General features: G+C 47.0%; 1 pseudogene; it reads left to right on the top strand.

The window, feature by feature from the left end:
- Window positions 1-335: 335 nt before the first annotated feature.
- On the top strand, window positions 336-1,773 carry LOC105463498 (uncharacterized protein C11orf24 pseudogene; annotated as a pseudogene).
- Window positions 1,774-9,383: the final 7,610 nt, after the last annotated feature.

Below are 9,383 nucleotides of genomic sequence, written 5' to 3'. Positions count from 1 at the left end.
TAGGGCCGCCGGGCCGCCGCGGGCCTGCTGAGCCCGAATGCGTCTGTTACCAGAGTGGAGAGTCTGCCTTCGTCTCACATGTGCCACAAAGGATGGCATGGCCCGGGAGTGCCCCACCACGTGGCTTTCACCCCCTGCAAAGCCGGACCTCGCCCGGTGACACAGTGTCAAGCCCGCAGCTCTCCAAGGAGGAAGACGGCCCAGGCTGGGGGCATGCCTTCAGCCGCGGCCTCTGATCCCTTGGCCAAGCAGGAGAGAACTAGTAGCAGCCTGAGGAGCTGGCTGGCTGGGAGCCTCAGGGAATCGCACAACCTTGCTCCCAGCTCACGCGCAAGATGTGGACAGCTCTTGTGGTCATTTGGATTTTCTCCTTGTCCTTATCAGAAAGTCATGCGGCATCCAAGGATCCACGCAACTTTGTCCCTAACAAAATGTGGAATGGATTGGTCAAGAGGAATGCATCTGTGGAAACAGCTGATAATAAAACGTCGGAGCAATAAAACTTCTGCCTAACCACTGCAGCAACTTCTCCTGTCACGTTGACCAAAGGGACTTCGGCAGCCCACCTCAACTCTACGGAAGTCACAACAGAGCACACAAGCAGGACAGACTTGAGTGAACCAGCAACTTCAGGAAGTGCAGCTGATGGTGCGGCCTCCAGTGCTCCCACGACTGCGGCCTCCAGTACGACTGCGGCCTCCAGTGCTTCCACGACTGCGGCCTCCAGTACGACTGCGGCCTCCAATGCTCCCACGACTGCCGCCTCCAGCACTACCGTGACACTCGTACCCGTCACGCCCATATCCACATCCGCTACCGCCACTGGGCATCCATCTCTCAGCACAGCCCTCGCACAAGTGCCAAATAGCAGCACGGTGCCAAGAACAGCAACCCTGGCCACGTTGGCCACACATGCTCAGACTGTGGCCACCACAGCAAACATGGGCAGCCCCATGAGCACTCGGCCAAGTCCTTCCAAGCACATGCCCAGTGACACCACGGCAAGCCCTGCAGCCCCTACGCGTCCCCAAGCACAAGGTCTCATTAGCCAGGTGTCAGTGGACCAGCCTGTGGTTAACACAACCCCAGAGCCCACCCCCAACCTCACAGTTGTGACCACCACCAAGGCACAAGCCAAGGAGCCAACTGCCAGCCCAGTGCCAGTGCCTCACACCAGCCGAATCCCTGAGGTGGAGGCCACATCCCCCACGACACAGCCAAGCCCCACGCCATACACCCAGAGAGCCGCTGGGCCAAGTACACCCCAGGCACCGGAGCAGGTAGTGACTGAAGCCACACCAAGTACTGATTCCACTGGGCCAACACCCAGGAGCTCAGGGGGCCCTAAGATGCTAGCCACGGACTCGTGCCAGCCCAGCACCCAAGGCCAGTACCTGGTGGTCACCACCGAGCCCCTCACCCAGGCCGTGGTGGACAAAACTATCCTCCTGGTGGTGCTGTTACTCGGGGTGACCCTTTTCATCACAGTCTTGGTTTTGTTTGCCCTGCAGGCCTATGAGAGCTACAAGAAGAAGGACTACACCCAGGTGGACTACTTAATCAATGAGATGTATGCGGACTCGGAAATGTGAGGGGGCGGGGCCTGGCGGGAAGCCGGGCCCCTTCCTTGTCCTTTCCTTTTGCCTTTGAGACCAAACCAAGTACTTCCAAATTCTTTTGGTGCAATTTAGGAGATATGCCAGATGCTTAAACACATTTAATTGCTGTCAGGTTAATTCCATGATCACTAAAGAGTTGCTGCTTTTTTCAAAAAAAAAAAAAAAGAAATATGAATGAGTCTATTGTTGGGGAAAGGGCACCTTTGGAAGCCGACCTGCGTCCTGCTGGTTCTGCCCTGTGGTCTCTCTTTCTTGGATCAGGCCTGCTTCCTCTTGGTGTTCCGCAGGCCTGGAGTGAGGTCCTGTTCCAGTCCTCATCAGACCTACACCCGCCATGCTTTTGGTTTCTCTCTTCTCCAAATCCCTGGCTGAGTTGGACAGTCCTGAGGTTCAATTTTTTTTCCTGCCATTCCTACAAATCTGCATCCAACCCCTTGGGCATAAGGTATTTTATTGGCAATTCACTGAGAAAAACAGAAGAGGGTCAGACATATGCAATGATGGAGAAATCCCAGAGGCGGCCAACATCTCGGGGCCTCAGAGCAGCCATTCCCAGAGGGGACAGCAAGGTCGGCTGCCCCCTGTCCCTGCCCCCTCCTTTATTGTCCCGTTTGCTCCACCACAGCCTCCCCCTGCTCCAGCACCTGGGTGGCTCTCCTCAGGATGGGAGTGGCTGTCCAGGTGTGGAAGGCAGTAGTGAAAGCACAGGTGCTGTTGGAGTGTCCCAGATGATGATTCACATCTCAGGGAACTTCGGATAAGAGGTTTAACTTCAATGAAAGATTTTTCTCCCCAAAGGAAAGTCACCTTCAGGTGCTTCCTCATAGGACCTTAATGGATAGATACACGCTACAGAGGGCCCATCAGGGAGCTCACATTTTAAAGGTGGGAGGAGGGAGGCAGAACAGAACAGCACGATAAAGAGGCCATGGGACCTTCAGCCTAAGTGGTACTTGCTAACTCAGATGCCCAGAGCAGGCCAGGCAACAAGACAGAGCTGCCCTGGGTCCATATGGCATCTCTGTGTCATTGATGCAATGGGGACGTTCTTCTGGGACAGGCATCCCCATGTTCGGGCCACTGCTCAGCAAGCAGAGCCTAAGCACCTTCCAGGCCCCGGTACCATGGCAAGGAGCCTCGCACGTGACACACCTGCTCTCTGTGTGCGGTGCCCGGGTATGGCAGCAGGGAGGACCGTGGAGTTTGCTTTCACTGGGGCTGTCACTCAGCCACATGCCCTATAGGCCTGACGTTGTCAGATCTTTCCATTTTGCAAGAGACACTAAGGTTCAGACTGTAATAGGAACTCTCCTGATTTATAAACATAGGCGGCTGTTTAAAATATTTTAAACATCACGTGGGCCCAATGAAACAATGAGTAGCTTCCGAAGCAGAAGGTCAGGAAGTCCAGGCCCCAAGTGTGCTCAGGCTTGAGGGAAAGCCCTTAAGGTGACAGCGGTGGGATTCTAGAGTGTGAGGCAGAGTAGAAAGGCAAGCGAAGAAGCTCTGTGGGAATGCTCTGCTTTTTCTTGTTTCTGTGCCTTCTATTATGAGAAAGGCAGGAGGCTGGGCCTGGTGGCACACGCCTGTAATCTCAGCACTTTGGGAGACTGAGATGGGAGGATTGCTTGAGCCCAAGAGTTCAAGATAAGGCTGAGCAACATAGCAAGACCATATACAGAATAGATAGGCATGGTGGCACACACCTGTAGTACTAGCTACTCAGAAGGCTGAGGTGGGAGGATTGCTTGAATCCAGGAGTTTGAGGCTACAGTGAGCTGTGATCACATCACTGCACTCCGGCCTGGGAGACAGAGCAAGACTCCATCTCTAAAAAAGAAAATTAAAAAGGAGGAGAGCTGGAGAGGGTGGAACAGGCTAAGAGGGAAAGGAAGGTTCACACTGAAGTAGCACTCAGCTTCTGCAATAGTCCAGACTTCTGGCCTAGCAAGGCCATCATAAGAGCTGACACATTAGTGTAGACAAAACGGCAGACACCATTTCAGGCATTTCAACTCATTTAATCCCATCAACATCCCTATTCAACAGGTCTTGGTATAATCCTCACTTTACAGATTAGTACATTGAGACACAGAGAGGTTAAATCACTTGCCCAAGGTCACACAGCTGGCAAACGGCAGAGCTGGGATTTGCACCCAGGCAGCCTGGCTCCAGAGCTCATGTTCTTAGCCACTACCTCCGCTCAGCATGAGAAACATGGCAGACAACACTCAGCTTCAGGGGACATGGCAGACAACATTTATCTTTGAGAATCCCGGGGAAACAGAGGGAACCAGAAGACTGCAGAGAGATGTGATGTGTCCTGATTTTTTATTTTGAAAAGCTTTAAATAAGGTATATTCATACAAAAATACAGACAATAAAACAATGACATACCTGTGTACCCACCGCCCAGATTAAGACGTAAACGTTTCAGTTATTTGTTGCCTGTGGCCCTTCTACACCCATTTGCTCCCTCCTCACTTCCCTGCCTGTTTGTACAATTTTGCCACATCTGTGTATATTCATAAATGGCATATCGAATAGTTGTGCAAGTTTTAAAACTTTATATAAATGGTACTACACACACACACACACACACACACACACACACACACACATTTTTTGGGACAGGGTCTCAGTCTGTCACCCAGCAGACTGGATGCAGTGGTATGCTCACAGTTCACTCCAGCCTCAACCTCCAGGGCTCAAGTGATCCTCCCACCTCAGCCTCCCCAGCACTGAGACTACAAGCACGCACTACCACGCCCGGCTAATTTTAACATTTTTTATACCTAGTTTTGCCATGTTGCACAGGCTAGTCTCAAACTCCTGGGCTCAAGCAATCCACCCACTTACCTCAACCTCTTGAGTAGCTGGGACCACAGGCTCACACCACCACATCCAGCTAATTTTTAATGTTGTTGTTGAGATGGGGGTCTCATTATGTTTCCCAAGCTGGTCTCAAACTTCTGGGCTCAAGTGATCCTCCCACCTCGACCTCTCAAAGTGCTGGGATTACAGGTGTGAGCCACCATGCTCACCTATACTATATTTTATGTAACTCATTTAATCCTTTCAGCAACATATGTAACTCATTTATGCCTTCAGCAACATGTTTTTTGAACCCTGTGGTTTTGAGATTCATCTATGTGACACATGAATTTTACATTCACTTATTTTTGTACACTTTTTTATTAGAGCATAATATCCATTAATAAAATTCACAAATCTTAAAGGTGCAGCTTAAGGAATTTTTTAAAGTGGTTACACCCATGGAACCATTATTTGTTTTAAAAAATTAAGCAGTTGGTTACCAGGACTTAGAAGCTTTCCTTCCACCCTCTTTCATGTTCATTCACTTAAATTGCTAAGTAGTATTCCATTGCATAAACATATTATGATTTCTTAATCCGTTTTTAAATTATAAACATGTAAGTTGTTTGCACCATTTCTCTTAATAAACAACGCCGTTGGAACATTTGAGCTTATCTCAGGTGTGTACCTGGGCGTTGTCTCGCTGAGGGGTGGGGTCTGCGCTTCACTTGCTGTTGTTCGCCAGAAAGTCCCGATTCTCACTCCACTGCAGTGTGTAAGGGTTCCCTTCCTCCACATTCTCACAGCCCTCAGAACTGTCAGACTTACAGAGTTCCTAAAATAAAGGGTGTGAAACTGTTGCTCACCATGATTTTGATTCATGCTTCCCTGATTACAGATGAAGTTGAGCATGGTTTTGAATTTTTATGGGCCATTCAGTTTTCCTCTTCTGGGAATTGCTTATTCATGTCCTTTGCCAGTTTTTCTATTGGGTTGTTTATCTTTTTCCGCTTGATTTACAGGAGTTCTCTACATAATCTGGGTACTACTACTCTCACATCAGTTATAGATCAAGGTGTGGTGCTTTACTTCAGTTTCCCAAAGAGGGAAGAGGATTAGTTTTATGAGCTACAAGCCATTGAGCTTGTAATAAATTTCTAGCAAAATTCTAGAACAGATTATTAAGTGGATGATTTGTGAGCACTGAGAATGGAAAGTTGTGATCATGGGGGAGACCCACATGACAAGAAACAAGTCATTCCGGACTCTCAGCCTTGCCTTGGTAGGATTTCAACTTCTAACCACCACCATTTGGGTGACACTCTTAAATTATGAGCCACAAAGTGCTTTACATACATCATCTCACAGCAGCCTCTGAGACTGCCATCATCCTCATCTTTATTTTACAGACAAGAAGAATGAGGCTCTCAGTTAATCAGCAGCACGGTGAATGAGGAAGCAGCCTGGCCTGGCAGACCAGGGAGTGCTGATGTATCTGTGCTGCAGTTTCAGCAAGGCCTTGGACCTTGGCGTTGTCGACATATGGAGAATTGTGGACTGAATCATAGACATCAGATGGGCACAGTTACTGTGTTCTGTGAGTGTTGGTCTTACAAGAATCTTCTAGAGACCTGCACCTGGGCTCTGTTCTGATCTAGTCAATAAGTTCACCAATGTCTTCTTAGAAAGCAGAGGCAAGGCTGGGCGCAGTGGTTGACACCTGTAATCCCAGTACTTTGGGAGGCCAGGGCAGGAGGATTGCTTTAGCCCAGGAGTTTCAGACCAGGTTGGGCAGCATAGTAAGAACCTCTCTGTACAAAAAAAAAAAAAAAAAAAAAAATTAGTAGGGTATGGTGGCACATGCCTGTGGTCCCAACTACTTGGGACACTGAGTTGGGATGATCACTTGAGCCCAGGAGGTTAAGACAACAGTGAGCCACGATTGTGCTGCTGTACTCCAACCTGAGTGACAGAGTGAGGCCCTATCTCAAAAACAAAAGGGGAGTTGGGGATAAAACAGGATGACTGAAAGAAGCAACTAGTGTGTGCCACTATCATGAGGAGGAATAGGCGGGAGGAGTAAATACAGCACCTACAACTGAAACACCCAGGTACATGCATTTGAATTCGTCATGAAAACAACTCAACCCTTGGAGAACAGAGAAAACCAATGCAAGATGACAGCACAGCCAGGAACAACATGGAGCCAGGGGAGCCTCTCCTGCCTAGGGAAGTGGTGAGTGAATGAGCAACCCCAGGGATCCACGCTTTGCCCATGGATCTTTGCAACCCTAAGGTCAGAAGATCCCCTTGTGAACCCACTCCACCAGGGCCTGGAGTCTGACATGTGGAGCTATGTGGGGTCTTGGGAGAGCAGCTGCCCAAGCACATGTGGAGCCCCAGGAGCTTTAGATACCTGGGTTTCCTGGCAAAAGTGACTATAGCCCCAGCAAAATGGGAGGTTAGAACCTGGTACGTACCCCTCAGAAAGGGGCTGAATCCAGAGGGCTGAGCAGTGATGGTTTGCAGACCCTGCTTCCATTGCACCTTGCAGGAATAACACCCACTAGTTTGGAACTCCAGCCAGCCATGGGTAGCAACATTACATCTCCCTGGGATGGAGCTCCCAGGGAGAGGGGTGGCAGCCATCTTAGCTGTTTAGCAGCCTTAGCTGTTCTTGCCTTCGGGCTTTGGAGAGTCTGAGGCAACTGGGGCTGGTGCAGGCCCCCAGCACAGCACAGCTGTTCTACGAAAATGTGGCCAGACTGCTTTTTTACACAGGTCTCCATGCAATTTTATGAAAATTAAACGACTGGCTCCTGAATGACTTTTGGGTAAATAATGAAATTAAGGCAGAAATCAAGAAGTTTTTTGGAATTAAGGAGAACAAAGATACAACATACCAGAATCTCTGGGACACAGCTAAGGCACTGATAAGAGGGAAATCTATAGTATTAAATGCTCACATCAAAAAGTTAACAACCTAATATCACAACTAAAACAACTAGAGAAGCAAGAGCAAACCAACCCCAAAGCCAGCAGAAGACAAGAAATAACCAAAATCAAAGCTGAACCAAAGGAGATCAAGACACAAGAAACCATTCAAAAGATCAACAAACCCAAGCTGTTTTTTTGAAAAAATTAATAAGATAGGCCGTTAGCTAGATTAATAAAGAAGAAAAGAGAGAAGATCCAAATGAACACATTGAGAAATGACAAAGGGGATGTTACCACTGACCCCACAGAAAATACAAACAGCCATCAGACTGCTACAAACACCTCTAGGTACACAAACTAGAAAACCTAGAAGAGATGGATAAATTTCTGGACACAGAGACCTTCCCAAGACTGAGCCAGGAAGGAATTGATTCACTGAATAGACCAATAATGAACTCTGAAATTCAATCAGTAATAAATAGCCTACCAACTAAAAAAAGCCCAAAACCAAATGGATTCACAGACAAATTCTACCAGATATACAAAGATGAGCTGGCAGCGTTCCTACTGAAACTATTCCAAAAAATTGAGGAGGAGAGGCTCCTCCCCCAACTCATTCTACGAGGTCAGCATCATCCTGATACCAAAAGCTGGCAGAGACACAACAAAAAAAGAAAACTTCAGATCTTGATGAACATCGATGTACATATCCTTGATGAATGTTGATGTAAAACTCTTCAACAAAATACTTGCCAACTGAATCCAGCAGCACATTAAAAACCTAATCCACCACAATCAAGTAGGCTTTATCCCTGGGATGCAAGGTTGGTTCAACTTACACAAATCAATAAATGTGATTCATCACATAAACACAACTAAACACAAAAACCACATGATTATCTCAATAAATGCAGAAAAAGCTTTTGATAAAATTCAACATTCCTTCGTGTTAAAAACTCTCAATAAACTATGTATTGAAGGAACATACCTCAAAATAATAAAAGCCATCTATGACAAACCCACAACCAACACCATACTAAATAAGCAAAAGCTGGAAGCATTCCCCTTGAAAACCTGCACAAGACAAGGATGCCCTCTCTCACCACTCCTATTCAACATAGTATTGGAAGTCCTGGCCAGAGCAATCAGGCAAGAGAAAGAAATAAAGGGCATTCAAACAGGGAGAAAGTCAAACTATCCCTGTTTGCAGATGACATGATCCTGTATCTAGAAAACCCCATTGTTTCAGCCCAAAAGCTTTTTAAAAAACATTTTCCATAAGTTATTGGGGTACAGGTGGTGTTTGGTTACATGATTAAGTTCTTTAGTGGTAATCTGTGAGATTTTGGTGCACCCATCAGCCAAGCAGTATACACTACACCATATTTATAGTCTTTTATCCCTTGCCCCACTTCACGTCCTTCCCACAAAGCCCCAAAGTCCATTGTATCATTCTTATGCATTTGCGTCCTCATAGCTTAGCTCCCACATATCAGTGAGAACATATGGTGTTTGGTTTTCCATTCCTGAGTTGCTTCACTTAGAATAATAGTCTCCAGTCTCATCCAGGTCACTGCAAATGCTGTTAATCCATTCCTTTTTATGGTTGAGTAGTATTCCATCGTGTGTGTGTGTGTGTGTGTGTGTGTGTGTGTGTGTATCCACTTGTTGATTGATGGGCATTTGGGTTGGTTCCACGACTTTGCAATTGCAAGTTGTGCTGCTGTAAACATGAATGAAGTATCTTTTTTCTACTTTTAGTTCTTTAAGGAATCTCCACACTGTTTTCCATAGTGGCTGTACTAGTTAACACCAACATCTACTGTTTTCTGATATTTTGATTATGGCCATTCTTGCAGCATTAAGGTGATATAGCATTGTGGTTTTGATTTGCATTTCCCTGATCATTAGTAATGTTGAGCATTTTTTCATATGTTTGTTGGCCATTTGTGTATCTTCTTTTGAGAATTGTCTATTCATTTCCTCAGCCCACTTTTTGGTGGGATTGTT

The sequence above is a fragment of the Macaca nemestrina genome, chromosome 3 (assembly GCF_043159975.1).
Source record: "Macaca nemestrina isolate mMacNem1 chromosome 3, mMacNem.hap1, whole genome shotgun sequence".
Taxonomy (NCBI): Eukaryota; Metazoa; Chordata; class Mammalia; order Primates; family Cercopithecidae; genus Macaca; species Macaca nemestrina.
This window is presented reverse-complemented; position numbering and strand designations above follow the sequence as displayed.